General features: G+C 37.3%; 1 protein-coding gene and 1 non-coding gene across 4 annotated transcripts in view; both read right to left on the reverse strand.

The window, feature by feature from the left end:
* The window catches only part of KIF6 (kinesin family member 6), a 427352-nt gene that overhangs the window by 239220 nt on the left and 173765 nt on the right, over window positions 1-14367 (reverse strand). The gene's annotated exons all lie outside the window — the stretch shown is intronic.
* Window positions 3493-3627, reverse strand: LOC118994556 (small nucleolar RNA SNORA48). Its single transcript, XR_005068081.1, has one exon. It is a non-coding gene; the product is annotated as a small nucleolar RNA SNORA48 (small nucleolar RNA).

A 14367-nucleotide genomic window follows, 5' to 3' on the forward strand; every position in this document is an offset into this window, starting at 1 on the left:
AGTTCCCAGCAGGGGACTCACGAGAGGCAACCATACACTGATATTTCTCTCCTTCTCACCTTCCCTTCCCCTCTAAAGATAAATAAATTTAAAAAAAAAAGATGTCCTGGAGATTCCTAAGCCTCTCATTATTTTGAATTCCTGTTTCTTCCTTCTTTTCTGTTTGGTTGTTTCTTTCTTCCTTCTGGTCCACTCCCTTGATTTGAGTCCCAGTTTCCTTTCCATCACTATTGGTTTCCTGTGCATTTCCCTTCATTTCAATCAGTTTAGCCTTCATATGTTCCTCTAATTTGTGGCTAACATCAACCAATTCTGTGAGCATCCTGATCACCAGTGTTTTGAACTGTGCATCTGAAAGGTTGGCTATTTCTTGATCACTTAGAATTATAGGTTCTGGGGCTTTCACCTGTTCTTGACTCATAATGTTTGGTCTGTTCACACCTGTTATGTATGAGGGGCAGAGCCCTAGGTGTTCACCAGGGCTGGGGACCCAGTTGCTGGGTCGTGATGCTGTATGTGGGGGCGGGGTCAGAGAGGGAAAAAAATGGCGCTTTGCTCCCCTCTGCTCTCTCTCTGATTTCTGTGTCCTCTTCGGCTTCCCACAAGCAAATTGGGCCCCTCTGGTGCTGGTTCCCGGGTGTGTGGGCCCGTGTACTCTCCAGGACCCTGTGGGTCTCTCCAACGAACTCTCTGTGAGCCTGGGAGCCTCTCCTGGCCCCTCGACCCAGAGAAAGTCTTTCCAGTTGGTGCTTTCAGGCTCTAATTCCCATCACTGGGGCTCTGGCCTGAGCAGTCTGTCTCATTGTTCACTCCTTCACTTGGTTTATCTGTGTGCGAATGTGTGACTGCAGTCAGCCAGCCGCCCTGTGCCTTCACTGGGTCCGCCTGTCGCCACCCCATGCCTGGGATCCACCAACCGCCTCCGCCTCAGCCCCTGGGTTGGACGGACCAAATGGTCTTTCCAGCCCGACCCTACTCCACTGCTCAGGACATGTTTTGAAGACAAAGTAAACAGAACGTCTAAGTGGATTGGATTTAGGGCATAAGAAAAAGGATAGAAACAGAGGTAAGTTCAAAGTTTCTAGCCCAGGCAACTATAAGACTTGTAGAGACATTGACTGATGGGCATTCAGAGGCAGAGACCAAGTCTGGAGAAAGGTAGAGAAGACTTTAATTTGGGGAATTTTGAGTTTGATGTCAGCTGCGAGGTAGGTGATTATGATTAATGAATATGGCATTCAGAGAAAAAATACGGGCTAGAAAGTGGGTATACGTAATCAGCATTTGGATGGCAACTGAAGTGAGGGGGTTGATGAGATCATAGGAAAAAGTGCAGAGTAAAAGAAGAGGAGGAGCTAGGAGAGTATCTTAAGAAATGCCNAGAACATCTAAGTGGATTGGATTTAGGGCATAAGAAAAAGGATAGAAACAGAGGTAAGTTCAAAGTTTCTAGCCCAGGCAACTATAGGACTTGTAGAGACATTGACTGATGGGCATTCAGAGGCAGAGACCAAGTCTGGAGAAAGGTAGAGAAGACTTCAATTTGGGGAATTTTGAGTTTGATGTCAGCTGCGAGGTAGGTGATTATGATTAATGAATATGGCATTCAGAGAAAAAATACGGGCTAGAAAGTGGGTATACGTAATCAGCATTTGGATGGCAACTGAAGTGAGGGGGTTGATGAGATCATAGGAAAAAGTGCAGAGTAAAAGAAGAGGAGGAGCTAGGAGAGTATCTTAAGAAATGCCAACATAAAGGAGGGGGTCTGGGCCAGGGGGCCAACCAGCAGTATAGGATGGGAAGAAAACAAGAGAGGAGAATATTTCAGTGGGGTGGTAGTAACACAGAATGCTGCTGGAAAGTCAAGAAAGATGACGACTGAAATATACCTATTACATTTATCAACATCGAGGTCATGGGTAACTGTAACAACACTTCAGTGTGATGCGGCAAAGCCAGACTGGAGTGTGTTGAGGAGGGATGGAGGGAAGAAAACGGAAACAGTGAGTGAGAGCAACTTCTTGGAGTAGTTCAGCTTAAAGGAGAGGAAAGTAAGCAGTAGCTAGTGGGGGAGATTGGGTCAAGGGGAAATATTTTGGTTTTAAAACGGGGAAAAAATTGAGCCCATTCAAATACTACTAAGAGTCCAGTAAAGAGGGAGAAATTGAACATAAAACCCCCCAGAAGGATAGCTGAGGTTCCTGAGATGGCAGAAGGGCCTGAGATTGAGTACAGTTGGTGAGGCCAGCTCTAGACAGGAGACAGAACACATTCTCCACTGTGCAGGGAAGGAAGGAGAGGGTGGATACAGATGCAGGTTGGTACATAAGTTTGGTAGCAGAGCAGGAATCAGCAAGTTCTAACTTGTGAGGGTAGTAATTCATTGTGAAAAGATGTGTTTGCGTGCACTGAAGGACTTGTAGTCAAAGATAAGTTGCTATTTTAAACTAAATACAGAATGAAAATTCTTCACTGTACAGTTTTATTTTATTTGGCTTTGTTTAATTAGTAGTCTTTTAACTTTATATTATCTTTTATAATATATATTTTTAAATTTAGGTTAGTTGAGGTTAAATTTACAGAGAGTAAAATTCACTCTTTCTAGATGTGTATTACTATGAGTCTTGACAAAATGTATACAGTTTCATAACTGCTACTAAAATCAACATACGGAATGTTTCAATCACCTAAACAATTCCCTCTTGCTCCATTATAATCAATTCCCTCCCCCACCAGCCCCTGGGCAACCACTAATCTGATTCCTAGTCCTATAGTTGTACCTTTTACAGAATGCCACACCAGTGGAATCCTACCCTATATAGCCTCCTGCGTCTGCTGGCTTCTGTTACTTACCATGATGCCTTTGAGATTCATTCAAAGTTGTCAAATGTATCAATAGTTCATTCCATTTTTACTGCTAAGTAAGATTCAATTGTTTAGCTAAACCAAAATCCACTTAGACACTCACTGGTTTAGGCTGTCCCCAGTTCTGGGAGTCTATGAGTAAAGCTGCTATAGATATTTGTGTAGAAGTCTGTGTGGGCATAGATAGGCACCCAGTAATGGGATTGCTGGGTTTATGGTGAGTGTTACACTTAATGTTATCAGAAACTGCAAAATAGTTTTTCCCAAGGGATATACCATGTTACAACCCTACCACAACGTATCAGAGTTTCAGTTTTCAACCTCACCAACACTTGTTATTGTTAATTTTAAAAAGCTACTCTAATAATTGTATATATTATCTCATTAAGGTTGTAATTTGATTTCTCTGGTGACTAATGATTTTGAGCTTTCATGTCCTCATTTGCCTCTGAATATCTTCTGATACAATGTCGAGCCTAATATTTGGTCCATATTATTGTTTGTCTTCTTATTAAATTGTGCTAATTTAAACAATATTCTGGATATAAATCTTTGTCAGATACATATTTTTAAAATGGTCTTTAAATCTGCATTATTTACACATTCTTTATTTTCCTTTTCTTTTTTCCATGTGTCTAGGGCATGAACCAGGCATTAGCACAGACCGAAGCCAAGCTGGCATCAACAAGGAGTTACTTCGTTCCTGTCTGATATGAGACCAGCATCCGAAAACCAGGCGCAACCATACCCAGCTCGGGGACATGTATGTTCTTAACAGTATCCTTCAGAGAGCAGATGCTTTAGATTTTGATGAAGTCCAGTTTACAATTTTTCCCTTTTATGGTTTGTGCTTTTTATGTCCTATAGAATTTTTGTCCAATTCATGGTCACAAAGGTTTCTCCTGTCTTTTCTTTTGAAGTTTTACATTTAGGTTTGAGATTCATTTTAAATAAATGTATGTGGTGTAACGTATGGGTTGTTATTCTTGTCCAAGTTGTTTTATCTATTCTAGGTCCTTTGTATTTCTGTGAATTTCAAAAGCTGCTTGTCAGTTTCCAAACACACACACACACACACACACACACACACACCTGCTGGAATTTTGATTGGGATTACATTTAATCTATAGATCAATCTTGGGAGAACTTATATCTCAGTTTTAAATAGCCCAATCCATGAACATGCTATATTACTATTTAAGTGTTCTTTGATTTTTCATCAATGTTTTATATTTTCCAGCATACAAATCTTGCATATATTTTGTTAGAGTTATCTATAAGTGTTTTGTTTTTGATGCTATTGTAAATGATGCTGGCATTTTATTCCAATTTCTAATCGTTCAGAGTTAGTATATAGAAGCACAGTTGACTTTGCATATTGACTTTGTATCTTACAACTTGGTTAAGCTCTTCTATTAGTTCTCTTAGCCTTTTTAAACTAGATTTTTTGTATTTTCTACATAGACAATCATGTTCTCTGTGAATAAAGATAGTTTTATCATTTCCTTTCTGATTCTTTATACTATATATTTTATTTATTTTAATTAATTAATCAATCATATTAATTATTGCATTGACTAGATCCCTTAGTATGGTAATTAGTAGAAGTGATAAAAAAGAATGCCTTTGTTTTCAATTTTAGGGAAAAAGAATTCTTTCACTGTTTATTTCATATACATAATGATGACATACGGTACTTCATTAGGTTGTGGAAGTTCCCTTTTACTCCTATTTCACTGAGACTTTTGACCATGAGTATAAGTTGAATTTTGTTAAATGTTTTGTCTAAATCTGCAGAGATAATCAAATGGATTTTTATTGTTGTTGCTGTTAAGTTTATTGATATGACGAATTACACTGATTTATTTTTGACAGGTAAACTTCTCTTGCATTCCTGGGATAATTTCCATTATCTATTATCTTTTTTATATTTGTTGGACTTTATTTGCAAGTATTTTATTAAATATTTTTATTTATAGGTAATGTTAGTCTGTAGTTTTCTTTTCTTACATTTGTCTGCTTTTGTTATTAGGATGATACTGGCCTTGTAAAATAAGTTGGGAATTGTTCCCTCCTTCTCTGTTTCCTGAAAAAGTTTCTGTTTAATTGGTATTGTTTATGCCTTAAGAGTTTGGCAGGGTTTCTGTGATGTTATGGCCTGAAATTTCTTTGTTGGAAGACTTTTACTACAAATTAATTTACATATGTAGATACAGGACTGTTCAGATTCTCTATTTCCCTTGAGAGAATTTTGGTAGTCTGTATCTTCTAAAAATCTGTCAAATTTATCTAAGTTGGCAAATATATTGTCATAAGTCATTCATAGTATTTCCTTGTTACCCTTTTAAAAAGAGATTTTTTGCCCCATTGGAAAATATTCAATGAATGGAATATTTGATTATGCATATACAAATAGACACAAGGGAGGGAATTAGGGGAATGTGGCTAAGTATAAATTCAGTCAGCAGACTTCTGCAGTAAGTATGAATGAAGGGAGATGTGTTTCTGTGGATCCTGATTACTACCTACTTCAAATCAGATCACAGAATTTCTGAGCTGACTTTTGGTTTTCACCTCAGTATTATATCAACTCAATATATTGCTTCAATATTTAAATTTTCATCCTCAACCTTCCTTTAAAGCTCCAGAATTCAACCTGTACATCATACACTCCTTCATTATGTTAAGAACAGAATATTTCTTATTCTCGACCAACTTCTTTTCCCAAGATTTTCATCCCCTGATAACGTGTTTTAAGTCTTGAGCTTTTACTACTCTCCTTCCTACATATCTTTTATATTTGTGGCCATCACTTCTGTTGATTCTTCCTCAACAAATTCTCTGAAATTTGTCTCTTCTACTCACTGTTTACTGTCTTTTCCTTCACCATCACTCCGAACCCCATTGTGATTCATTCTTGACTTCTCAGTCCTGTTGATTCTATTCATTGTAACAGCCATATAAATCTTTATCATGTAAATTCTTTCACAGTCACCCTGTTAAAATGGACACTTCTAGTTTAAGTTTCTCTTTGTACTTCCTGCTCTCTGAAATGCTCTGTATTTTAGTTATTGATCTTGTGTATTATCTCCTCCCCATTAGAATACAGCTCCACGAGGGAAGGACTTTGTTGTGTTCATTCCTATATTCTTGCACTGAGAATAGTGCCTAGCACAAAGAGCACAGTAAACATTACTAGATGAATGAAGTAATTGCAATGCTCTTAAATGACAATGCTTCCCAGTTACATTAAATATGGTAGCTCCTCTACCTATGAAGTTCATAACCCATAAAAAAGTCTCCATTTATCTGTTTAATCCTATTCTTCGATAGTCCCAAAAGAACCCCAGGCTCCTGCCAGGAGTGAATTTCAGTCCAGATCCTTGCTAGTTAGTGCCTCTTCTGTGCAAGCCCCACACTGGTCTCTTGCTATTGGCCCCCCCACCCTTCGCTTCCTCACACTGTGCGCATCTCCTCTCAGCACCATTGTTTCCGTGGTCCCCCTTCATCTTACAATGCTACCTTCTCCTTTTTGATATCCTTTCAGGCTTTTTTAGCTTGCTCAGTGGGTGATATCTGCCATGACTTCCCTCATCTGAGTTTCTACATCATGATTTAGTTTTTCAGTATCACAGATAATGAGTAAATAATGTATTGAACTGTGTGCAACAAACTGATATTAGACTTATTTATTTTTGTAATTATTTATTGATTTGAGAGAGAGAGGCATCAATCTGTTGTTCCACTTACTTATGCATTCACTGGTCAATTCTTGTGGGTGTCCTGACCGGGGATCAGACCCGCAACTCTGGTGTTTTGAGACAGTGCTCCAACCAGCTGAGCAACCTAGCCAGGGCTTTGATGTTTGATTTAAAACACAGAGTGCAAAGACTTGGTAGATAGCATTTAGTCTAATTCTCTTAGTTCACACATACAAGGAAACAAGTCTGCAGAGCTATTAAAAACTAATATGAGTAGAATTAGAACTCTAAGTAAGGTTTTACAATTCTCACTGTCCATTTTTTCTTTCCACTATTTTCTTATTCTCTGTGTTAGATATACATATATATGTGGGTGTAAATGTGTGTATTGTGTATATATATTACTTCCCAATAAAACTATAACTTCTTGGAATAAAACATGCAACTTTCTGTATCTTATATTTCTGAATCCCCTAAAGCACCTATTAAAATAATTAGCATGTAGTAGGTGCTCAAAACATTCAGGTTGAAGGATTAATTTGTTTGCAAAATTTAACTAAGAGAAACAAGGCAGAGAAAGGCAAATACTGCTTGAATCCACTTATATGTGTAAAATAAGAAAGGTGAACTCAGAAAGAGAGATTGATTGATGGTTATAAGAGGCTAGGCATTGAGGGAAATAGGAAGATGTAAGCAAAAAGGTCCAAACTCCCAGTTATAAGGTGAACAATTTCTGGGGATCTCATGTTCAGCATGCTGTCCATAGGTAATAGTACTGCATTATATACTTGAAGATGCTCAGAGAGTAGATCTTAAGTGTTCTCACAACACACAGACACACGGACAAAAGCAATGATGTGAAGTGATGAATGTGTTAACTAAGTTTCTTGTGGTAATCAATTCACTATACATGTATACTATTAAATAATCACATTGTACACCTTAAAATTAACACAACATTTTATGTCTATTATGCAAGTGGGGACCCAGAAAAACAGAATTTATTTATAAAAATTATGTATTTATTCTTACATATTTAAACTTTAATCACCTTCAAAGTCCTCTCCATTTGATGCAATACACCTATCGAGACTTTTTTCTGCTGCTCAAAGCAGTTCTTGAATGCGTAGAGTTTGATGCCATTTAGTGCTTTTGCCATTTGTTGTTCTACCTCTTCCACACTGACAAAACATTTCCCTTTGAGGACTTTTTTCATAGGGGAAAGAAAAAAAAGTCTCTTGGGGTGAGATCAGGTGAATAAGGAGGGTGGGGCATAGGGGTCATGCTGTTTTTGGTAAAAAATGGCTGAACACTCAGCGTGGTGTGGCAGGTGTACTGGTAAATCACCCATCAGTAAATGAGCAAACCTACTGAAAGAGTCTTCAAAAAAAATTTCACTAAAGCCAAATGCAGCCTCTTACAACAATGCCCGCTGGTACACTGATACAGATGGGTATCTAGAACACTCACCTAGCAGGGGAAGGCTGTATTACAAGGGGCCTGCCCTCCAGAAGATAATTTCATTTTTTCGGGGGTCCCCCTCTCAATAAAGCTGGTGGGAAAAAGAAAAGGATCTGGAGGTTTGGAAGTTCACTTTGGGTGAATTTTAGTCCAAGAAATCCAATTAGATTCCAGCTTAGAAGTATACTGTTGTTACATTGCAAATATTCTATTCATTTAGACTTGAGCCAGGATATACTGTTTCCATCCTAGCCAGACATCTAAAGCACAGGTGGCAAACACAAGTCCTGCAGGCCGAATCCGCCCTCCACCTTATTTTATCCAGCCTGACACCTTGTTTCTATCCAGTGGCAGCAACACACTCTTGATTAACTGTTAAGGGTAGTTACATTGATAAAGTCCTAAAATTACATTTGGCCCTTTGAAGGCAATTGTGAGGTTGATGTGGCCCCGGGTGAAAAAGAGCTTGACATCCTCAATCTAAAGGATTTTTCTTTTTTTTTTTACTAGAGGAAGAAAGAGGTATGTGTTTAGAGAATCAATCAGAATCAAATCTTCACCCAATAAATTCTATATAAGCATTAACATGGCTATGCAGCCTCATCCAGCTGTCTCTTTTCAAATTTACACAGGCAAATAAAAAGAGATATAAACTAAAAATATTATAATAACTGGAGGCTGACATCTGAAATCTTCAAATGAAGCATCCAAATCAATGCAACATATATTTACATTAAGAACTGAAATGTTGGCAATAGTTTGAAACTATTTGATAGGGCCCTGGCTGGTGTAGCTCAGTGGATTGAGCGCGGGCCTGCGAACCACATGATTGCGGTTTGATTCCCAGTGAGGGCACATGCCTGGGTTGCAGGCCAGTTCCCGGTTCTCAGCAGGGGACAAATAAGAGACAACCATACATTGATATTTCTCTCTCTCTCTCACTCCTTCCCTTCCCCTCTAAGAAAAATAAATAAAATCTTAAAAAAATAAAATAAAATGAGCCTATATATATATAACTATATATATATAACTATTTGATAGGGCTAGGTATTAACCAACATCTCTAAACTGTCCAATGCATACAGAATAGAATACATTATCCATTAAATATTTGCTTTCTGACATCCTTCACAGAGTGCCTGATAAGAATGTTCTCATGCCATGTCAGTCAGCATAAGCTTGGGAATCAAGAGGAAGAGAAACAGACCAGAGGTCAAGCACATCTGCCCTTTGTCCTGCCACACCATGGACCCTTCCTCTCTTCAACACCACTAACCTCCTCCCACCCTAACCCAGGGCAGGCCTGGATGCAATGGGAGAATGGAAGCCGACTCACATTCCTGAGTGCATGTGCCCTAGACAACAGAGAAGTGCAGTCTAATGATATGAAATAGCACTGCCACATTAGGGGCAGGTTTTAATTTATCTCTTTTACTTCTAGACGATAAATCTGATGATTTTTAAGTTGCACCAACAGTCAGTCTTGGTAATTATGGAAAAACATAACTGCAACAATATAACAAAAAAACACGTTATCTGAATAATGCTCACTGCCAGTTTGAACAAGCACCAAAGTTACTGATTGCTGGAAAGGCCTGTGCTTTGCCCAGGAGGGGTGGATGTAGTGTGTGCCATTTCCCTAACTGCTGACTAAAAATCATTAATACACGTAATGCTGTGTAGTTATCTTGACAGCAGAAAAGTCATTTCATGAGAAACTGTTGACGTTTACTTACTAGCACAAGAACTAATTTTACATGGTTTCTGAGCTCAAAATTAATCATCACTATCTCTGCAATCTCATGTTTTATTCATATCTGAATTTCATAACACTATACACTACATCATAATTACTTGTGCTCGTGTCTGTCACTGCCATTAAATTTTGAGTGGGGGTCAGGTTTCAGGTTTTGTTCATTCTTGTGTTCCTCTCAGGGCCTACAGTAGATTTTTGTGAATACTAGATGAACAACAAATGTTGAATGAATGAGTGAATGAATGAATGAATGAATGATAGAATTGCCAAAAAACCTAATGGCAGCCCTACAGATTGTATGTAGACTCTGTTTGTACGTGTGTTACCTGTGGATAAAAGGAAAACAATACATAACCTAAGAGTTCTTCAGTATTCTAAATCTGTTGCCACAATTTTCTCTGCTAATTCTACCTCCAAACTCCTTGAAAAGCATTCAATTGCTCTCAATACCTTTTAAATGAAAATATCTGTTTATGTATAAATAACAGGTTAGTAAAAGATATAATGTAAATATAATACAATATTAAGTATATTAAGAAGATGTAATAAAATTTGCTCATTGTTTCTTACACAATTTTTTTTGTGTGTATGAAAGTATAGTCTGTGAGAGTTTTTTTATAGTTGTTCAGGTACAGTTGTCTCCATTTTCCCCCTACCACTTCCCCTTCCGTGCCCAAACCCCCCTTCTACCCTTGAACCTCTCCCCATTTGGCTTTGACCATGTGTCCTTTACACATGTCCCTTGACAACCCCTCCCATTCTTTCCCACATTATCTCTCTCCCCCCTCCCCTGTAGTAACTATCAGTTTGTTTTTTATTTCAATGCCTCTGCTTATATTTTGCTTGCTTATTTGTTTTGTTGATTAGGTTTCACTTATAGGTGAGATTATAATGGTATTTGTCTTTCACCAACTGGCTTATTTCACTTAGCATAATGCTCTTCAGTTCCATCTATGCTATCATAAAGGGTAGAAGCATCTTCTTCCTTTCTGTGGTGTGGTACCCCAGTGTCTAAATGTACCATATTTTTTGATCCACTCATTTACTGATGGACACTGAGGTTTCTTCCAGCACTTGGCTATTATAAATTGTGCTGCTATGAACATTGGAATGCATAGGTTCTTTTGAATTGGTGTTTCCCAATTCTTTGGGTATAATCCCAGTAGTGAGATTGCTGGATCAAAAGGCAGTTCCATTTTTAGTTTTGTGAGGAAATTCCATCCTGTTTTCCATAGTGGCTGCACCAGTCTGCATTCCCACCAACAGTGTACTAGGGTTCACTTTTCTCCACAACCTCACCAACACTTGTTTGTTGATTTGGTTATGATTGCTATTCTCATCCATGTGAAGTGATATCTCATTATGGTTTTAATTTGCATCTCTCCAATGGCTAGTGATGCTGAGCATTCTTTCATGTATCTCTAGGACCTATGTATGTCCTTGGAGAAGTGTCTGTTCAGGTCCTTTGCCATTTTTCAATTGGATTGTTTGTCTTCCTGGCGGGGAGTCATGTGAGCTCTTTGTATATTTTGGAGATCAAACCCATGTCTGAGGTATCATTGGCAAATATGTTTTCCCATATAGTTAATTCCCTTTTCATTTTGCTGATGTTTTCTTTAGCCATGCAGATGCTTTTTATTTTGATGAAGTCTCATTTGTTTATTCTTTCCTTTATGTACCTTGCTCTAGGGGACATATCAATGAAAATATTGCTGCATGAAAAATCTGAGATTTTCCTGCCTATGTTCTCCTCTAGGGCTTTTATTGTGTCACAACTTATATTTAAGTGTTTTATCCATCTTGAGTTTATTTTTGTGTATGCTGTAAGTTGGTGGTCAAGTTTCCTTTCTTTGCATGTAGCTATCCACATTGCCCCAATACCATTTGTTGAAGAGACTATTTTGACATCATTTATGCTTCTGCCCCTTTGTAGAATATTAATTGACTATAGAGACTTGGGTTGATTTCTGGGCTCTCTATTCTGTTCCATTGGTCTATGTGTCTGTTCTTATGCCAGTACCAGGCTATTTTAATTACCGTGGCTTTGATATAGTTTGATATCAGGTATTGTGATCCCTTCTTTGTTCTTCTTTCTCAAAATTGTTGCAGCTATTCAGGGTCATTTATGGTTCCATATAAATTTTTGAAATGTTTGTTCTATATCTGTGAAATATGTCATCAGTATTTTATTAGGGATTGCATTGAATCTATAAATTGCTTTGGGTAGTATGGACATTTTGATGATGTTAATTCTTCCAATCTATAAGGATAGTACATGCCTCCACTTGTGTTTTCCTTAACTTCTTTCTTCAGAGTTATATAGTTTTCTGAGTATAGGTCTTTTACCTTTTTGGTTAGGTTTATTCCTAGGTACTTTATTTTTCTTGTTGCTATATCAAATGGAATTTTTCCCCCTGATGTCTGTTTCTGATATTTCACTGTTGGTGTACAAAAAAAGGCCTTTGGTTTCTGAATACTGACTTTGTATCCTGCTTTTCTGCCAAATTCAGGTATTAGGTCAAGTAGTTTTTGGTGGAGGCTATAGGATTTTCTGTGTACACTATCAACGTCACTTTCTATGTAAACTCTCTATGTCATCTGTAAACTATGACAATTTTTCTTCCTCCTTGCCAATTTGGATGCCTTTTATTTCTTTTTCTTGTTTGCTTGTGGTGTTCAGGACTTTCAATACTGTCTTGAATAAAATTAGTGAAAGTGGATATCCTTGTCTTGTTCTGATCTTAGTGTGAAAGCTTTTAGTTTTTAACCATTGAGTATGATGTTGTATATGGCTTTTGTTACATTGAGCTATGCTCCCTCTATTCCCACTTTGCTGAGTGTTTTTATCATAAATGGCTGCTATACCTTATCAAATGCTTTTTTCATATCTTTTGATATGATTATGTAATTTTTGCCTTTCCTTTTGTTTAAGTGATGTATTATGTTTATTGACTTACAAATATTGTACCATCCTTTATCCCTAGGATAAATCCCACTTAATCATGGTTTATGATCTTTTTAATGTATTGCTGGATGAGGTTTGCCAATATTTTGCAGAACATTTTAGCATCTATGTTCACCAGCAATATTGGCCTGTAGTTTTCGTTGTTTGTGATGTTTTTATCTGGTTCTGGGATTAGGATAACGCTGGCTTCATAAAAAGAGTTTGGGAGTCTTTTTCTTCTTGGAGTTTTTGGAATAGTCTGTAAAAGATAGGGGTTAGCTTTTCCATAAATGTTTTGTAAAATTCTCCTATGAAACTATTTGGCCCAGGGCTTTTGTGTGCCAGGAGTTGTTTTTTTTTTTTTTTATTACTGCTTTGATTTTGCCAGCTGTAAGTGGTCTGTTCAAGCTTTCTGCTTCTTCTTCATTCAGTTTTGGAAGATTATATTTTTCTAGAAATTTGTCTATTTCACCTAGGCTTTCAAATTTTTTGGCATATAGTCATGCATAGTAATTTCTTACAGCTCTTTGTATTTCTGTAGTATCAGCTGTAATCTCTCCTCTTTCATTTCTGATTTTGTTTATTTGGGTCCTCTCTCTTTTTCTTTTCTTTCCTTTTTTTTGTTGATGAGTCTGCTTAAAGGCTTGTCCATTTTGTTTATCTTTTCAAAGAACCAGTTCCTGATTTATTGATCTTTAAAATTGTTCTTTTAGTCTGTATGTCGTTAAATTGTGCTCTGATCTTGGTTATTTTCTTCCTTCTACTCGCTCTGGGCTTTGTTTGTGGTTGTTACTCCAGTTCTTGTAGATTTATAGTTAGGTTGTTCATTTGAAATGTTTCTATCTTTTATAGGTAGGCCTGTAGTGCTCTGAACTTCCCTCTCAGGACTGCCTTGGTTGTGTCTCATAAGTTTTGGACTGTTATGAATTCATTTTCATTTGTTCCAGAAATTTTTTGATTTCTCCCCTAATCTCATTCTTAACCCATTCATTGTTTAATAGCATGTTATTAAAACTACACAAATTTGAGTGCTTTTGATTTTTTTCCTTGAGGTTGGTTTCTTATTTCAGGCCATTGTGGTCTGAGAAAATGCTTGATATGATTTCAATTTTCTTGAATTTGTTGAGGCTTGTTTTGTGTCCTATCATGTGGTCTACCTTTGAAAATGTTCCATGTGCATTTGAAAAAAATGTGTATTTTGCTTCTTTGGGATGAAGCGTTCTACATATATATCGGTTAAGTTCATTTGATCTAGGACATTGTTCAATGACACAATATCATTGTTGATATTTTGTTTGGAAGATCTAACCATTGTTGATAGTGGGGTGGTAAAATCCCCTAGTATATGTGTGTTGCTGTCTACATCTTTCTTGAAGTCCTCCAAAATTGTCCTTATATATTTGGGTGCTCCTATGTTGAGTACATATATATTTATAAGGTTTATGTCTTTTTGATGGATTCTCCCCTTAAGTATTACAAAGTGTCCTTCTCTGTATCTTTTTATGACCATGTTTTGAAGTCTATTTATTTTCAATATAAGTATTGCTACCCCAGCTTTTTTTTCCCTGTCCATTTGCTTGGAATATTTTTTTACAACCCTTCACTTTCAGTCTGTGTAGGTCTTTTGTTCTGAGGTGGGT

Source organism: Sturnira hondurensis, unplaced genomic scaffold (genome assembly GCF_014824575.4).
Source record: "Sturnira hondurensis isolate 20B ecotype Veracruz unplaced genomic scaffold, ASM1482457v3 Scaffold0000880, whole genome shotgun sequence".
NCBI classification, from domain to species: Eukaryota; Metazoa; Chordata; class Mammalia; order Chiroptera; family Phyllostomidae; genus Sturnira; species Sturnira hondurensis.